At 36.6% G+C, this 19,957-nt stretch overlaps 1 protein-coding gene across 5 annotated transcripts in view; it reads left to right on the top strand.

Annotated features, from left to right (window-relative positions):
- Positions 1-866: 866 nt before the first annotated feature.
- Positions 867-19,957, top strand: part of JAKMIP2 (janus kinase and microtubule interacting protein 2) — a 147,204-nt gene continuing 128,113 nt past the window's right edge. For 3 of the 5 annotated variants that reach the window (XR_012913982.1, XM_012774189.2, XM_012774186.2), the window contains exon 1: positions 868-1,166. The gene's annotated coding sequence lies outside the window, so the exon portion shown is untranslated. Of the gene's footprint in view, positions 1,167-19,957 lie in introns of all 5 variants that reach the window. The other 2 variants (XR_012913981.1, XR_012913980.1) reach the window with 1 other exon arrangement.

The following is a 19,957-nucleotide window of genomic DNA, read 5'->3' as shown; positions in this document are numbered from 1 at the left end:
TAATTTATAGTTAGAACTTTCCTAGAACTCCACACTGCAGATTTCACTTCCCTTTTTCCTACCTACCACCCTGACAGCCAGCTGACTTTGGGACTCCATGAAAATGGCATGGAATTGCCTGCAGGAAATTGAACACTCCAGGCGTTTGACACTAAGAAGATCTGGAACTGTCCCCCAACTGGTGCTACTAAGAACCATAGATGTTCAAAGGAATTTACATTTCCTCTACACTAACTTCCTTTTCCTTAGGGAAGTGTCAAATGCCTCCAGATCCTCTTCGGGGAGGGAGCTGGAAAACCAGTGAAACCATGTAGCTCACCTGAGAACCGGAAATAGTGCAAAGGAATCAGACTCTCATTTTATTGCAAAGTGCAGCCACTCACTTTGCTTTTTAACAACCTCGACTGGCACTGAGCAAAAGAGGCTATAATAGAGGGACAAACACACTTGGAGTAATAATGACCTACTACAATTTCCTCCACATTTGATATTATCCTTTTCTGATCGCTAATTTAATGCATTTTATTGGAAAACCATAGAACATGCGAAAATAGCTAAGCCATTTCATATGTTTCGATCTACATTTCAATCAGATTTTAACTATTCTTTTCCTGGGCCTATGGACCCTCGCCCCATTTTCAAAGACCCGGAGTCCAGCGCAGGAGAGACCAAAAGCATCCCGGAGGACAGCAGCACAAACGCGCTCCCCTCCAGCCCCTGCGGCTGGCTTCGCCCATCTCCCCTCCCCCTTAGCCTGGTCGCTTACCATTGGCCATTGCCATGACAACCAGCAGCTGCCGGGCCGGCAGGCTCTACCGCAGCAGGGGTGGGGCCGAGGGGGAGGAAGAGGGAGAGGAGGAGCCAGAGGAGGCGTCTGCTGCAAGTTCCTGGCTGCTTCCGAGCTCACCCCATCCTCCGAAAGGGAGGAGGCCCAAGTGGTGATGCTGCTGCTGTGGCCGCCGCCGCCGCCTCGACTGCTGATACTCTAGTGGCGCTGGAAGGGTGGTTCCTATTCGCACCGTCGCCAACCAGAGAAGGAGGGGGAAAAAATCCCAGCAGCCGCTGCTGATGTTGGCTTCGGAGGCTGCATCCGACTTGGTCACAAGGAAAATGGATTCAGTTTGCATCTCTCTCTCCTTTAAACAGCTTCTCCGGGTCTCAGCATGGTGAGTAGGGGCCAGGGGGGCTGCCTTCGCGGTTTTGGCACGTTATTAGATGACCTGTGTATACATTTGTGGCCTGCACTTGAACAATGACTCCGGTCCCTCAGACTGGGGTGGAGGGGTGATGGAGACAGAAATGGGGATGGAGGGAGAGGAAGGTTGCCAGGAAGACAGAAGTGAGAATGTAGCCAATTGTGTTTTGTTTGTTTGGTTTTTTTTTTTTCTTCTTCTTCTTCTTCTTTAAATGGTGTTCTGATTTTATCTCGAACTGGCTCAGAATGCAGACTGGGCCACTTGGTGCCTTTCCTCCCAAGCTCAGCAACAGAATCAGGGGGTGGGAAAGGAGCTAACAACAAGAAGGGGGTGTTATTGAAAGGAGTCTTTTCATTTGCAGCTCTCACGTATAGGGTTGGGCCTTCTTAAAAACACATTTGGTGTCTCATAAGCTTCTCGGACTCATTAGAAGGTGGTTTTGCTTATTTTCTTCATTGCAAAGAAAAAGTGGCCACAGAATTGAGCATTCTATTTTATATTCTAATGTACTCTTGTTGATAAACCATTTGATGGATCCAGAGTTTCATTTTTAGGATGAAGACTTTATTGTGCACATACATATATATAACTTATGGATATACATATCATGTATGCACATGTTACTTAGCATTTATGTTGCATTTATGAAGCATGTTAATATGTAGAGTGCGCCAAGCAATCATTTTCATGGGTTATAAATGTCCTTGCATGCTTGGAAGTAATGCATATGTTTGAAACTATGCTTCTGGTTTGCATTATTATTCATTGGCTTCATTTGGATTAATCTGAGATTTATTCTTGTTATCGTCTCTTAGTTTCATTGTGATCGATTAGGACATATGCCTGATCTGTATCATAGAACTAGATGCGAATTCAGAGCCTGCCTCTTTTCTTTATTTTTAATAGGGTTTGTGGCAAGTGATATTGAGGGCCCTGAATTTACAATGATGAGAAAGGGAGGTGGCTTGTGGTATTATTTTATGTCCAACATCTTGCCAAATGAATGTTGAAACAAACCAGTTTTCTTGAAATTCCACCCCAACCTTTTCATGTTTGTGCCTTGTGTCTCAGGAAGCACAGCTGAGCTGGAAGGTGAAATGAATTCATTTTATTTAATAGTGCTGCTATCTGCTGTTCATTCCTTCAGTATCCAGGCACCATTTTACGGTTCTCTCAAATGTTGTATTATGGGTCTGCTTCTGTTAAGTGATTAAGTAGGAAAGGAGAATTGTTTTGAAAATTTAGGTGTTCCCAAGTACCATAGCCTAGCCATTTCCAAATTAGTCTGCTTATACATTGAAATGAAATAAGAGAGTGAGCAAAGCTTAGCAGGAGGACATGTGGCTTATAGCTGAAATGGGGGGCTATTGTAGTTTACAAATGCTTACTGTGATCTGCTTGACCTTTTATTATGTCAAGGCTTTAAGGCAGATCAGGAGACTAAAGACGCCTGAGATGAGTAGGGTGCGTGGCTCCATTACCACCCAGGATAATGGATTTTATTGAATAAAAGCCAGAAAAATCCTTGCAGGTAAAAGTGTATTAGAAATATTGCATTCATCATTTTATCCATCAATCTTTTCTCTAACAATATCATTGTCAGTACAGATATTTTTTACAATGTAAAATAATGGGGGTTTTTTTGCTTTAATCTTGCATTTTCTTTTATTTAATACATACTCCCATTCATTTACAATTTTTACATTTATTACAATCCGGTTTATAGTTAATTTCTCTGAGAATAATTGTTTACTTGGTTTATACATTAGAAGGCTTCTTAGTGACTTAATTTAATGTGCTCATAGCATGTCATATATGATATAGATTCAGAACTCTGTAAACTAATGTGCTTAATTATAACAACTACATAAGTAGGGCAAGGACAGACATACCGAGTTTGCATATCATGTAAAAATATCATAACACGCTGTGTCCTGAATCTTTTAATAATAACTTTTGACTTCCAAATATTAAACTTTGAAGTATATCTACAGTAAACTTTAAAAAATTAAGATATGTAGTATTTATCCTGTTTCATGCAATGTTTTTATCTTTCCCATTGTTGAATTGTCATTTGGATGTGGTTTTATAGGTAAAGTTGGTACAGTTTAAACAGAGACAAGCCCCTGTAGGCCATGGGCTTAGATCTCCCTGTAGACAATCTGTTTCCACTGTATGGCCAAACCTTGATGGAGATACAGGTCTAGTTTTTGACCCTAAAACTTAAGGTGATTATATGGCTTTTGCTAATGGGCCACAAAAAAGTGAAATATATTTAAAGGAGAACTATAGGTTGAACTCTGTGAGGAAAGATAAAGAAAACTCTGATTACTTCATTTGGAGAAGAGAAAACTGAGAAATGACAGTCATTTGTTTCAGATAAGCTGAGAGTTTTACATATGGCATTTCTTATTGGTATTTTTTGAAACCTAAAACATAGTCAATGGGCTTCAACTTCATTAGGAAGAATGAAGATTAGAAATATAAAAATGTGGAAGTTCCTTAGAGCAAGTGCGAGTAGTTAACTGGGTAATCAGATAAGGCAGTGCACTCTTCTCTCATCAAAACCTCCAAAAATATGACCTAAATATGCTTTTGTCTGAGATAGTTCTCAAGAACTTCTCTGGCTTTTTCTAGCATAAATCATTCATTTAAGAGTGTATATTAGTTGTTTAAGGTCAGGCACTTCTAGACCTATGACAGTAAGTCTCCATTTTGTAATGGGCTTCTAACTTATAGTATCTGAATATTTTAAAAGAAATCCTTTGATCATCTTCCTGGAGAAATTTATATGTAATCCTGCCAGAATGCCAAGAACTAAACATTGGCTCGTTCATAAGAGCTCATCTTTCTCAGAAACTTTATGGAGTGTAATGTCAAATCCTTACATTAAAATTATTCCTCGTTCTATGGTTAATTTTGAAAAATGTAATATGTTATTTAATGGTGTTTAGATACAAAAATAACTCAAGAGCCATCCAGATGATGTCAGAGAAAACCAAATTATATCAAAGGTATATACAAGTTAGTGTTTAAGTGTGCCATTTAACACACTAATTTATTAATTACCCTTTACTCAAATACTATCTTGGAAATGCCATTCTTGTTGGAATATAAAAGTTAAATATTCTGACTGGTATGCAAGCCTTTAGTAAAACTTGTTTTCATTAAAACACACATTGCTTAATTTCTTGCTTTGTGATACAATGTTTCTTTTTTCAAGTGACCTCAGAACATGTTTCGATTTTATGTACCTGCTGCAAGTCTCCTTCAAGATGACTTAGGCAGTATGTGGAGAGTAAAACTGTTTTCTGCTTTCCTCATCAGTTCATATAACCTTTGTTTCTCATGATTGGAGTCTAAAATAAAAGCAAATTTATCGTGTTAGTTTCAACATAAATAACTCAACAATCGGCTTTGACTGAAATAAATATTAATAAATTTGGTTTATACTTGGTTGTTACTCTGAGAGGTCAGTTACAATTCCCTCTGTTTACATATCCCACTATTATTCTATCAAGTGAAAATATGCTTTCAAATAGTATGAATTAATCAATTGGCTAATAATTATTTATAGATCTCTTATAGACTACAATAATTTGCATAGGCTAGCAACAAAAAATTTCCTTGGAGGATATAAGATATACACATGTGAAATAGTTAATGTTGAAAACAATATAGTTGTAATTAGGACCATCATTACACCTTACATTAATATGATCTTTTATAGTTCTCAAAGTCATTTTCCATTCTTTATTTTTCATTTTATCATATCTGTAAAGCTGGTATTATCATTATTTTAAATAAATGTAAACAGATTCAGGGAGGTTAGACTTTTCCAAATTTGTGTTTGGTAAATGGGCTACCATGGGCTGGATATCAAGTCTCATGAGCCCAAGTGTATTAGGAAAGGTAACAAATGACCTTGCTGATTTGAATTTTAGGATATCAAAAATATTAATAGTAAATCTGCATTGTGTGGCTCACTCATTTTTATTCGGATTTTTATTTGAATGTTTCAGGTACCATGATTTGGGTTTTGGCCATATTGAATTGCCAAATAAATTAACTATCTGCTTAGGTTACCAGCCCCCAAAAATGGCTCACATATAAAAATAGTTTGGAGAAAATATGGGCTTCTTGATATTTCAGAAAAGCAAAGAAGTGGGCCAGGCATGGTTGCTCACATCTATAATCCTAGCACTCTGGCAGGCCAAAGTGGGAGGATCGCTTGAGGCCAGAAATTGAGACTAGCTTGAGCAGGAGCAAGTCTGTCTCTATCAAAAATAGAAAAAATTAGCCAGATGTGGTGGTGTGCACCTGTAGTCCCAGCTACTTTGGAGGCTGAGGCAGGAGGATTGCTTGAGCTAGGAGGATTGCTTGAGCCCAGGAGTTTGAGGTTGCTGTGAGCTAGGCTGAGGCCACTGCACTCTACCAGGGGTGATAGAGTGAGAATATGTCTCAAAAAAAAAAAGAAAAGAAAAGGAAAAACATAGAAGCAAGCATTTGTCTGGGTGGAAATCAGAACTTTGTTGGACTGATAGGCACTTACTTTATGGCTAAGTATTGTTTTATTTTTAATGACATAGAAGTTTTCTGTGCTTAGGACTAAATTATGATTCTTCTTAGTCCTGTATCTTGAAAAAAGTTATATCACCTCTTACCTATATGTCCTAAGCATCTTGCCACCTATACTTTCTTAAAAATAAAAATGATACTAAGTCACAAAATAAGTGTACATCAGTCTAACAACTTTCTGATATTTTCTCTGGACAAATGCTTCCACACTTCTCTGAAATATCAAAAATCAAACAGTTGTTTTCCAAATATTCTAATTTTTTGGTATCTTCCTTTCTTTGTTAATAACTTAGGCACACACTTTCTCTGACTATTTGTAATTTAGCCCTGACCAAACAGCAAATCATGCCATCTTGAGCTATCATTCCGCATTTAGAAAAAAAAATCCTTTATAATTAATTAGTTTGCAGTAAAAATGCACACTAAAGACATTCTGTTTTGAATTATTATTCACTACTAAAATTAAATTTTGTCTTTTAAAGATTTTTTTCACATGTAAAAAATAATACATCCTCATTGTGGGGAAAAAAAGATAAAACAGAGATATGTAAAAGGAAGATGAAAACCACCCCTAAGTCTACCATCAAGAAACCATTACTGTTAGCATTTTGGAATATTTCCTTTTAGATTTTTTCTAAATGCACATAGAAACACATGCAGACACACAATTTCATAAATGGACTATACTCTATGCATTACTTTGTATTTTTTTTAACTTTATGTATAGTGGCCATCTTTCTTGAGTTAATACCTATGTCTTCACTAAATTTTCAATTTCTGTGTACATGTTTCTTGATGTGTCAAGCTATTTTTCTCTTACTCAGGGGTCATTATACTTTGCTGTTAAATACTTCTTGTGATACAGGTGGTAGATTCTGCTTGATTTACAGTAGCTGTGAGTCAGGCATTACTTTTCAGGAAACAGGAACTCTTTTACCCTAAGATGCCACTATATCTTACAACGGGTATTAAATTAACCTTGGTCATCTCCTGTCTGCTGATAATGAATGAGCTCTGAACCCAAATCAGTGAAATCCCTATTTAAATCACTGGGAATCTCACCAGGTACATGCATCAGTAGCAAAAAACCAAAAACAAAGACAAGAGATGTATTTCATGTTATTTTTGCCCCAGTATGTAGTGGTGAATCCTGTAGTTTGAACTTCTGTGACCAACTCAAATTCTTCATGGGGAAATGTTTAAACAACATACATTAGCTGTCACCTGACTTCTCAGAATAAACCAAGAAACATTTTTATCATTTTTTTCACTAAATTCATTTTTTCACTATATTCATTAAGTGTGGTACGTAATAATTTTCCAATGAAAGCCTAATTATCAGACTCTTCCCCCTTTTAAAATATGAAGGGTTGGATTCTTCTTGTAATTTAAGTCTGAACTTTGTAATCCCTTGGAGAGGATCCTAGGTATATCTCCCCTGTTATTCTCTGTGCCCTGTGTAGAAAGTACTTCATAGCACTCAATCAAAAGTTGTAATTATAGAGCTATTTATGTGCTTTCTTGACTTTTTTACCCTGCCCTTCATTAGTTTGTAAGCTCCGTGAGGACAGAAAATGAAACTGTCTTGTGCACAAGACAAGTGCCTTGGCACAACATATGTGCTCAATAAAGACAGGTTTACCAACTGAATGAATGAATGAGGGTCCCCTGAGGGACCTCTGTTCTAAGACTGTAGAAGAGATTTCCACCAATGTAGGTCTTTAGACTATAATTCTCATCCTTTTAATTTGGCTGGAAAAACAAAATGGATTGCATTCATATGTATGATATTCTCAGGATGTTGTTAAGATTTTGATAGAGCAAAATCAAATTGTTAAAGGTAAGAAATCACAGCAGTTAACAATCCATCATTAAAGACTCTCCACTACATGCTATGACATAAGTATATGACCACTTCCATGGTTCCATTCATTCCTTCCAAAACTGAGTTGCAAGTCAGAAATAGTAACATTATTACAATTAAAGGAATACATCTGAATTCACTGTAATGTATTAAAATAAGTTAGTAATTTAATTATGTTTTGTATCCAACATAATACACACAGCTATTTTGCTATTCTAGAAACCCACTCTACCAAATTCACTAATCATAAACAAAATCATTTTTTCATATCAATATCCAAAAGTTAAGTTGAAACAGAAATGTACCTTACTCCAAAGGTAAATTAAGGCAGCATCCTGCTTTCATGAAAGTTTTGAAATCAAATGCAAAAGGAGTGACTTGAGAGAGAGAGGAGTATACATAGCAGACACAGAGACATACCTTCAAATATCTTTACAGAGATGGGGATAGCGTCTCTACGGGTGTTTAAGCTGCTGGCGCACTGAAACCTAAGTATGAGGAAGTCTTTGTTGCCTTTCTTTGTTCAGCTTCTAAATCAAGATCATGGCCTTTACTGCAATTCTTGACATTCGGGAATGTAATTGCAGTTAAAATATACATGGAAAACCAAATTTGACAAAGTTTAGCCAACAATATCTTGTCAGAAAACAACTCATTGGTATTATTTTCGAGGAGGAGAGTTTGCTGAGATTATTATGACTCAAAAAAAGCCTGTGAGCATGTGCTTAAGAAAAGAGGGTGATATTTTCATCATGCCTTCTGTTCCAAACTGGAAATATTCCCCTGGAAAATGCTTCCCAGTATAACCACAATAAAAATGTAAACCAAGCAAAGGTTTCTCATGCACATTTCCTATCTGGCTCTTTTTTTGTGCAGCATTTCATGGAGAGAGGTACCACTCTCTCTGTGGGTCAAGAATGGGGACAGTCTAGCTAAGAAGAGGGCAAGATAGGTAAAACAGTCCTTCTATGTAGAAATGATGGAGGAAGGGGTTCCTTGTTACTTCAGTTTTAAAAAGCTGAGACTTATTTTTAATTATTGCTGATGTTTTAGGCAACCGGCTCAAACTAAGGCAACCGGCTCTAAAACTAAGCCGGCCTCTTATTCTATACGTTCCACTGATCTGTATCTAAGGCCCTTAACCTATGAATAGGCCAGCCATACTTAAACTGAACATAATTTCCAATACAAAATAGTTGGGTTTTGAAAATGCTGGAAAACTAGTGAAGACAACTAGGCAGAATAACTCTTATTCCGTAAAATCTAGGCTATTGTGTCCTTCTACCAATAAACTATTAAACAAAGAACAGAATAATCGAAAATAAATTTTTATATGATGATAGCCAATTTGGAGAATTGATATTAAAAAAAAAAAAAATCCATGCTAGGAATTCACATGGGAATCCACAAGCTGCTGATTCTGCTATTTGACACTGGTAACATAGAGAGAAGGACTTAGTTGTTTTGAAGATATTATAGACCCTAAATTTGCTTTCTTATGAGTTTCTTAGGTAGTTCAGATTATGAAAATCAATATTCTGGAATTACAGGGGTTTCTTCATAATCTGTTGAGCGCTAGTTGGTAGACCCAAAGGAAGGAATTATTCTGACTCCACTGGGTAGGTCTTTGTCTCCTGTGTCTCTTAAGAAGTAAGTTAAGTGGTAGTTAATTAACCATAAAGTGGATTATGTGTTTTTAGAGAATATATGATTTGTAACTGTATTATGGAAAACTTTTGAATTTCGACTTCCTTTTGTTTTTAAAACACTTCCTTTAAATTTGGATGCCAAATCCTTTAAATTTAGAATTTATAATATTTTGAGCCGGTTGCCTAAAACATTAGCAATAATTAAAAATAAGTCTCAGCTTTTTAAAAATGAAGTAACAAGGAACCCCTTCCTCCATCATTTCTACATAGAAGGACTGTTCTACCTATCTTGCTCTCTTTGTAGCTAGCTTGTCCACATTCTTGACCCACAGAGTGCAATGCTACACTGTGAAACAAGAGAAAAGAAAATGTCAGCCTGTAAGGGAAATCAATTCTTGCATCACTGTGCGACCTTCAGGTTTTTATCCTCTGTAAGTTGAAAACAGCAAATGCATGCTGGGTTTCTATTCATATACTCTTATCTGGGCAGGTCTGACTATCCAATCTCTTTTAATTGTGGTGTACAATTTTGTATTTTTCTTTAACTCTATTTATGGGTTTTGAAACCTAAATGGTTTAGCCAAGGCCCCTGGAAGATAGTAAAGAGACAAGATTAATATTTCTAGTTAGTCACTGGTCATTTGCTTACTGAACTTTCACAAACATTTCTATGGTTTGAAAACATTAACTGTCTAAATTTATTTTGTGTAATCCTCTTGCTATGAAGCATTGATCTTTGGTTGTGTAGTCAACTGTAATCTAAGCAGAATTGATCAGTTCCTCAGTTCACTTGGTGCCATCACCAGCCACGTTCTTGATGTGCTTAAATGCCATTTGCCTAATGAAAGGATCTTTGTGACAGAGAGTAGCTGATGAAATCATAGAGAAGCATTTGGTTCAGGACTCAGACGTTTGGCAAAGAGGCACTCTCTTCTGGGTCAAACTGAAAATTTTTTCTGACTTGATGCTGACTCATCTTTACTCTCTAGAAGAAGTGGGGAGATCTATAGTTAAGAATTTTCTTAATTCAAGTAAAATAAGTTATTCCAATTAATGGGATAGCTCTGACCCTCTTAATAACAGGGATGTCTGATATGCTTCGAATGTGACAAGTATGAAAAGAATAAAGCAGAACCACTTGCTTTTTCTAAGTTATCCAGAAAAAGATAAAAGAAAAAAAGCTAAATTCCTTGAGCACCTATTATATATCTATTATGCTGAATGTTTTTGGCCATGTATTGTAAAGATTTTTGCAATCCTTACAATAGTCTGGTGAAGTAGGCATTTTTCTTCTCGTTTCACAAGAGAAAAATGAAGCTCCAATGAGGTTAAATTTCTTACCCAAAGCCATTCAGTTAGTGAGTTTTACAGTTCAGATCGAAGTAAGATCCAGTTCAAGGATGTGTTTGTAAATATGAGTAAAATGTTAGTAAGAAGTAATATATGCTTCCAGCACAATATTTTTTTAAAACACTTTTATCCAAAATTTTGCATTAATAAATTTGATAGTTTAAGAGATACCAGAATATCTGCCTCCTCTTAGAAAATAAGAAAATTTGGCCGGGCGTGGTGGCTCACGCCTGTAATCCTAGCTCTCTGGGAGGCTGAGGCGGGTGGATTGCTCGAGGTCAGGAGTTCAAAACCAGCCTGAGCAAGAGCAAGACCCTGTCTCTACTATAAATAGAAAGAAATTAATTGGCCAACTAATATATATAGAAAAAATTAGCTGGGCATGGTGGCATATGCCTGTAGTCCCAGCTACTCGGGAGGCTGAGGCAGGAGGATCGCTTGAGCCCAGGAGTTTGAGGTTGCTGTGAGCTAGGCTGACGCCATGGCACACACTCTAGCCTGTGCAACAAAGCGAGACTCTGTCAAAAAAAAAAGAAAAGAAAGAAAGAAAGAAAGAAAGAAAGAAAGAAAGAGAGAGAGAGAGAGAGAGAGAGAGAGAGAGAGAGGGAGGGAGGGAGGGAGGGAGGGAGGGAGGGAGGGAGGAAGGAAGGAAGGAAGGAAGGAAGGAAGGAAGGAAGGAAGGAAGGAAGGAAGGAAGGAAGGAAGGAAGGAAGGAAAAAGAAAATAAGAAAATCTGGCAATACAAGAAAGAAAGAAAGAAAGAAAGAAAGAAAGAAAGAAAGAAAGAAAGAAAGAAAGAAAGAAAGAAAGAAAGAAAGAAAGAAAGAAAAGAAAAAGAAAATAAGAAAATCTGGCAACACCAGGTCCACCTTTCCTCATGGCAGACACATCTGGAGTTGAACTGTGGGCATTCTGGATGGGTATTGTGCTCTACTGAGTGTGCTACATTCAACCCCCATCTCATTCTCATTGATGGTTATTGTTCTTTGGGTAAACATTCAGGTTTCATTAGGATAGAAGCTGAAAATGAACATAAAGAGTAAGCCTACAGACAAACATTTAATAAAAGTGAATTATCTGTTTGAAATTTTTTTTTTTTTTTTGAGACAGAGTCTCGCTTTGTTGCCCAGGCTAGAGTGAGTGCCGTGGCGTCAGCCTCGCTCACAGCAACCTCAAACTCCTGGGCTCGAGTGATCCTTCTGCCTCAGCCTCCCGAGTAGCTGGGACTACAGGCATGCGCCACCATGCCCGGCTAATTTTTTTTATATATATATCAGTTGGCCAATTAATTTATTTCTATTTTTATAGTAGAGACGGGGTCTCGCTCTTGCTCAGGCTGGTTTTGAACTCCTGACCTTGAGCAATCCGCCCGCCTCGGCCTCCCAAGAGCTAGGATTACAGGCGTGAGCCACAGCGCCCGGCCTATCTGTTTGAAATTTAACACCGTAGATCTAGTTCGTAGGCAATCACAATGACTTTTCAACAGGATAATTTGCAACTTCAAATGTTTTCTCTTACATCTCATCATTTATTTATGTTATATCTTTCATAATTAGTAGGCTAAGGCATTTTTTTTGCAAAATTAATATGTGTTTAAGACCTTATTTTACAAGTTATAAAAAACTTTTAATACTTTACTTAAATTCTCACAAGAATATATGTGGGATAGATATGATATGTTAATATATATAACTTAGGTCTTTTGTTTCTTCTCATCAGATCCTTCTTTTCACGTAGAATCAGTGCCAGCCAATCTATGGGTGCCTGTATGTGGAAACAACTAAATTAAATCTTTTTTTGATGGGGCAGGGAGAGGAATATGAATGGATACTTTTTGCAAGTGTACCATTATTATCGTCACCAACATCACAAAAGCTTCACTGAAAATCCTCAAAATAGAAAGCATTCATAGACTTCTGATTATCAACCCTGATCCCTGTCCAAAGGGAACTTATGTTTTTGAAGGATAAAAGTGCCAAATATAAATAGAATATTAACACATATAACAATTATAGAGGATACATAAATAACATGACAGTTCCCTACAGAAGTTGTTTTTGCAAACTGACTACTGTATCTTCTAGTTAATGAGCCTAAACTAGTAATGCACACATTGATGAGAAGGACTGTGAATCAGTATCCAATCCAGTTCCTTTCCAATTCCAATCTTCTCTTAAGATATATCTTTCATTTGATGAGTCGAATATCAGAATGTTTACATCAGTAAATAGAAATTATTGAGATGTGTCAATTTACTTTTTGGACTAAATCCAGGTTAAAAAATGTCTAACGGTTTCTTTCAAAACATATTTGACATTAATGTTAGTTTTCTTTGCATTGGTTTTTATTTGTTTTACCACCCTTACTAGATACCAAGCATTGCATTAAAGTTGTTGCATACTTTGTACCAACACACCTTGAAGAAAGTAATACTATCCCTGTTTTGTACATAACTAAACCAAGTTTTATTGAGGTAACACAACTCAATATTTACCCAAGATCATCCAACGAATTGATGGAACCAGATTCTGACCTTAATTCGAAATCCAAAGTTGTTCTTAACAAATAAATGAAACTACTTTCTCCTGTTTTAATGAAAACTTGATTGTGCTCCAGAAAATTAAAGTAAATGAAGGGAAAGACAAATATATTTTTAAATATTATTACTGTTAAATATCAATCAAGACCCAATTCTTGCTACAAAGGGTAGCAACACTCTTAAAATTTACATTCAAGAACAAAGTCCACATAACCACAGTTATCTCAGTGAGGAAAGAAAATAAGGGGCTGAATGCATCTCAGTCCTGAAATAAATCATTTAGATATTTTTGTGTTTAAATAACTATTAAGAGACTATGTGTGAGTCATGTGTATTTGTGTAATATAATCCATAATTCTCTTTTTAAAACAAAATTTCAAATAGGCATCAAATACATTTTTAAAAAGAAAATTACCTACCTAGTTTTCCTTTCTACTTTTTTCAAGCAATAAAGATGCAAGACAACATTTTGTGTTGTATCTTTGACAGTTCTGTAAACTGTGAACGTTTTCTTTTCCTCTATAATCAGAGAGCAGTTTCAGAGCATTTCATCTCTGGAAAAATTCCCAACTGCAAAATAGACTGAGAAGCACATATTTTAGAATTTAATTCAGTGAGCAATATAGTTCCTTTGATCTGATAGTTCTCATGCTGTATATTCGTATAACTCAAGACTTTTTTGTTTCGATTTTTTCCTTATAGTAAATGGCGGGAGTTATAATAAGAATAAGTTTGAATGAGAAGATTGAAAGCTTGATTTGTTTGTTGATTTCTGTATACAGATAGGTGTGTATGATAAATTAATTGTGACCTATCCCAACCATGTAATACAATGAAGCCATTTAAACAGAATGTTGTGGAAAAATGTTTAGTGATATAGGAGAATATATCAGCTATGTCTTTTAAGTTAAAAAAAAAAGGGTCAAAAATCAAAAGATAGACTTTAATCCCAATTTTCTGAAAAGAGAAAAGAATTACACAAACATATATACATTTTCTATGAGGACCCAAATAGTGTAAATTAGAAGATTAACAGTAATTAATTCTGGGTGAATCCCAATTTTCTGAAAAGAGAAAAGAATTACACAAACATATATACATTTTCTATGAGGACCCAAATAGTGTAAATTAGAAGATTAACAGTAATTAATTCTGGGTGGTAAATTTATAAAAAAAATTTTTTAAGTTTTCTATGATTTCTAAATTTACTAAAATGCATTTTATTTATCTAGTTAGCAAAATGTGCTACATATTTTTAAAGGAGAGATTTTATCATCAAAATTTTAAAATCATCCACAAGCCCAAATATTTGACTGTCCAAAGTGACTCTGCTGGGCTTCTGAAAAATGGAAGTTTTGCTCTACCTGAGTCAGAGGTTCCAAAGTGGTTTCCGTAGTCATCCACAGTGTCCTGTGAGCTGGGAGAGAAGGGACCGGGCGAGAAGACACAGGCTCTCTAGACAAAATACCCCCTGGGTGTCCTCCTAAAGTTTTGAAAAAAGATCCTCTCTCAGAATAATTTGAAAACCAATGGTATAATTAATGCGACTGATCTTCTGTGTGCCAGAGTACCTGATTTCGTTTTTCACTTGGACATTCAGCATCCTGTTTTCAATAGTCTCCAGTTGTTTTAATTCATAGTAGTTATTAGAGTCCATGGTGATATGACAGAACTCTAAGTTGAAACCCCATGTGGCTCAGTCACAGTCCATTTTTATTGAAAATGACAAAGAAGGGTTATTATAGGAGGGACAAAAATCCACACAAATTCTTCAAACACTCTGAGCTTTTTCCCTTTAGGAGGTAAGGCATAGTTATCCCCATCAAGAAGGACCTGCTTATACTTTTGCTACCCTCTCTGTAATTTAGATGGACTCTTTCTATTCTTGGTCCTAATAATAATAATGATGATGATGATGATGATGATGGTGATGATGACAGCAACTCACACCTTGAGAATGAGGTCCAGAGTGGCACAACCTGGGAGGAGTCTGTGAATGGCATCTCCTTGAGTTCTGTGGTGGAGTACTGACTTAGCACCTGCTGTGTGCCAGCTGAAGTTCTGGGCACTGGACAAACATAACATCTTTGGGGTAAGGACTATTGTACCCCTCTTTTTACCTCCTTTGTTGAGGAAAGTAAGAGAAATGTTGAAGATGCCCAACTTCAACCAGCCAATAAATGGTTTACTGAAAGGCTCCTTAGTGCTTGACTTTACACTAGGTGTATGGAATAAAGATCAGGACCCTATTCTCAAAATGCTTATAGAGTAGTAGGGAGACAGGTCTATAAATAAAACTAATTAACAATAAAACATTACAAACATTGTAATAGTATGGCTTTCCCATTCAGCCACCAAAGGATATGGCTCCAAAGAAAATTTTAGTACCTTAACATTTGCCATCAAGATATAGAGTCTTATTTCAGATAAAACATATTTGTCCTTTACTGAAGAAGTAAAAGCAGAATGTAAATTATTTAATAATGCCTATTTTTTGTTGCTCTTTATTACACATTCTAATGATGTACATTAGACTGTATATCTTAATACTGTCTGACCAAACCCATGTAAATGGTGAATGGTAAGATACCTAGCATGCCTTATTTCGTAGGTGAATTACATACCAAAGATTATCTTTTTTTTTTTAATGATGTTACCTGGTAAACCTGTTCAGTTAGGAATGAGAGATATATTTGAACATTTTGAATTAAAACAGAACTTTAACATATTCTCCAAGCAGAATGGAAGTGGGTGTTGTTTAGATTTGTGGTCTCAATTTTAATACAAAGAGGAATTAAGTTTAAAAATAACTCAAACACCTACGATGGGTTCTTCTAAGTTAGGTGTATGTGTGGGGGAGTAAATAGTGAGTGGAGAATCTACAAAGACGAATAAGACTCAATCTTACAAGCAAAGTAAGCAGTAAGCATCCAGGCACTAAAATTGTGCCAAGAGACGCAGAAGCCTTTATCAGAACATAAGAACATTTGCAAATTCAGTATCTCACATATGAAAATCTACTCAAGAAAATTTGCTTAGGGATGTCAATCAAGACATATGAATAAGGAAAAATAAAACAGTAAATTCATGAAAATTGAATTTATAGACCTGAAAGTGTGTGCATGCGTGTGTGTGTTGGGGGGCGGGGGGTGTTGTAAGATACCTTGCCTTAAAGTTAAAAAAATTATATTACAGTTACCTGGAATCAAGCCACAAATGGCCATTATTTAGGGAATAATGCAGAATATGGATTTTTAAAATAAAGCAAAACAAAACCACACAAACAAATCCCTTGGCAGCATGAATGGTTTCCTGTGCTCTGAATTTCAGCATCCTTGAAGCTTTATCACTTGGGATATATTAGAAAACAGAGTATAAAACTGAAGTTAGAAATGACCATTAAATCCTGAAAGGAAAATTATGAATGGTTTTCTAAATTTTCTTCCCCATTCACACCCTTTCTTGCATGTGAATCTAATGAGGACATATGCATGTATTGAAAGTATTTGAAAACATGTTAGATACACTGATTCTAGTCTCAGTCAGGATGCTCTTTAATTATCATTTTTTTCTGTACTTAGTACATAAAAAGTAACCCAGAAAGTGAGAAAAAATATGAACCTGGAGGGAAAAAGGTCACTGAGTAATTAACCAGAGTATTGATCCAGATTCACTTGCCTTCACTTTGGTGTTTTTCCTCCTTTGAGCTATGACTATCAGCACTTCAAACTCAGTATTAAATAATCTGTGGGCTCTCTCTGTGTGTAGTCAAATGCTCCTGAGGCAGAAACCTGTGAAACCATTGCAAAAGCCTTAAACTCTTCATTTCCCCTTAAGTAAAAAGGGCTGTATCATCTACCAGAAAGACTCTTGCAGCTGTAAGCCTATATGTTTATGACTCTGTGACTGTCCATCACATCTTCTGTCAGTCCTTTGTCATCATAATAAATGCTTCCCTAAGGCAATAAAGTCATTTTTCCCTTTCATGGTATACATGTGAGCGCATGTGCACTGTTGCCTTTCAGTTTACCAACAGGTCATTAAATCCAAGCTGTGCATCAAAAAGTGCATATAATGGGGTCTAGCTGCCAGGCTAATTAGTCAGTCCAACATGTAAAAAAAAAAAAAAAAACTCATTTTACTTTTTCTGCTTCTGCATCCTTAAGTGCTGATGTTCAAGCACAAGGTGGATGATTGATTGACAGAGATATTATGGAGAGGTTTTTCTGGCTTAGTTAAAGGGTTACATTAGATTATATTTAAGGTCTCCTTCCACCCAACATTATGAATCTAGGATAAGTAGACTCCCAAGGTAGGAACATTCTCTGTCCTGAGAAACGCTTGCTCTTGCACCTTCAGAACGTCGCTGTCTAGCTTTCCCTTTTTACAAGGCCGTGTTGGAACCCAGCTTAGCCATATGTGTGACATTTTAGTCAAAGTGTGAATGTGGCTCACCTTGAAAGAAAGAAAAAAAAAAAGTTGGAGAAATAAGAGATCATCTTTTTCCTTCTCTCTCATTTCTTGAGACTTGTATTGCTGGTATATATGGAGTCAGAAGAATATCTCTTATAATCAGAGAATCTTTTGACCGGACCAGTTTTCTTTTCCCACAGTCATTATCTTGGTGCCAAGTTCACTTACTCTGGCTGTGATATTTTTAGGGTGAATCGTCGTGACAGTGCAAAGACACAAATCTGGGACTCAGAAATCCTGACTTTAATTTTGTTCTCCTACCAGCTAACTGTGTGACATCAGCAGGCATCATGTCCATTCTCAATTTTTTTGGTTTTTCAATTATTTTCCTTTCAAAAGGAAAAAAAAAAGTTGAAAGTGTCTACATCGGGGTCTCTGTTAATTGCTTTCAGATATGTAGGCATATTTGTAAGCGGGTTGAAGAAATCTTCTGAAATTCAACATCTTTTTATATGCCCTTTCATTTGCCAGTGGTAGTGATGACAATTACTTATGAATATTTATGACTTATTGTCCTATTGTCCTACTGTCTCCTTGAGAGAAGTGAGGTGGGGAGGGAGAAGGAGAAAAGAAGGGGAGAAACGCAACCCTAAAGAGTCGATCAGAACCCAAAAAGGGGCGAGGGAACTGCAAAGGGTTCAAAAATGCTTATTAATTTAACGTTCTAAGTTTGTAATATCCAGCTACAACGTGTAAAACTGCATAAAATTGTACTGATAGGTTAAAATATAGTGAAGATATAGTGAGAGAGCCTCACAGGAAGCATGTGTTATAAATGTGTTAATGGAAAATAACCCAAACTCTGTAAAATAATTTAAAGAGGTTTATTCTGAGCCAAGTTTGAGGACCATGGCCCAGAGCCACACTCAAGAAGCCCTGAGCAAGGGGACTCGCTGTGGTTGGGTTACAATTTGGTTTTATACTTTTCAGGCAGACAAGAATTACACATAAAGTCATATATCAATACATGGAAGGTGTACCTGGCTTTTACTCGAAAAGGTAGAGTAACTCAAAATGGAGGGGGCACTTACAGATTATAGGTGGGTTTAAAGATTTCTTTGAATTGTAATTAGTTAAAGAAATGAAGCTTTGTCTAAAGGTTTGGAATGTTTTAAGTTAAGATAACGAAAAGTCTTCTAATCAAAGACAAGCCACTTGACATAGATGCAGACTCAAGTGATCTGTTAAATAAATTGAGGACCTGCAGCTATGGTTCAAGCGCTGTCTTGCACAGCCTGTTAATGAATTAATTACAAAGGATATCTCTAAGAAGGGAGGGGGCCATGATGACAAGCCTGACCTCCATTCTCATGGCCAGCAACTCAGCTTTAGGGTACTTCTGGGGTCCCCTTGGCCAAGAGGGGGTCCATTCAATCAGCTGGGGTGGGGGCTTAATAAGTTATTTAGTTCACAAATGTTTTAAAAGTTATTACAGATGAAAAGAAAATTCCAGTGATTACAAAGATGTTTAGAATACATCCAGTGAAAATGTAGATTTGAAAACACTGTATCTATTAAAAATGTGTTTGTATGTTTGTAGGAAATAACGGCCCGAAGGAAATACAAAGATATAAGAAGTGTTTAGGTGGTAGAATTACGGATGAACTTTATTTTTTATTCATCTGACGTGTATTGCCTAAGTTTTTTCCAATGAACATATATTACTTGATAAATGAGAAAAGAAGCAAACCAAAAAGAACTTTTAAAGTTGCCTTTACCCAAACATTTTAGAAGGTTCCTGATGGATATCAGGTAGGATAAGGTAGGTGGCCTCATCTTTTTCCACCATTAAAGTGAATGATTTCTTTGTTCCCTTGGTCTTTTTAATTTTATTTATTTATTTATTTATTTATTTATTTTTTTTTTTTTTTTTGAGACAGAGTCTCACTTTGTTGCCCAGGCTAGAGTGAGTGCCGTGGCATCAGCCTGGCTCACAGCAACCTCAAACTCCTGGGCTCAGCGATCCTCCTGCCTCAGCCTCCTGAGTAGCTGGGACTACAGGCATGCACCACCATGCCCGGCTAATGTTTTTGTATATATATTTTTAGTTGGTCAGTTAATTTATTTCTATTTTTGGTAGAGACAGGGTCTCTCTCAGGCTGGTTTCGAACTCCTGACCTTGAGCAATCCGCCCGCCTCGGCCTCCCAAAGTGCTAGGATTACAGGCGTGAGCCACCGCGCCCGGCCCTTTTTAATTTTAATGTGAACTAAAATAATTATCAGCCATAACTCCACACAGGAAGTGTAAACCCTAGGATTTAGGCAAGCCAAACAAAGACCAGCAGCACTGTCCTGCCAGTATTACAGC

This window comes from Microcebus murinus, chromosome 21 (genome assembly GCF_040939455.1).
Source record: "Microcebus murinus isolate Inina chromosome 21, M.murinus_Inina_mat1.0, whole genome shotgun sequence".
NCBI classification, from domain to species: Eukaryota; Metazoa; Chordata; class Mammalia; order Primates; family Cheirogaleidae; genus Microcebus; species Microcebus murinus.
Note: the sequence above shows the minus strand (reverse complement) of the source record. Positions and strands in the feature narration are given on the sequence as shown.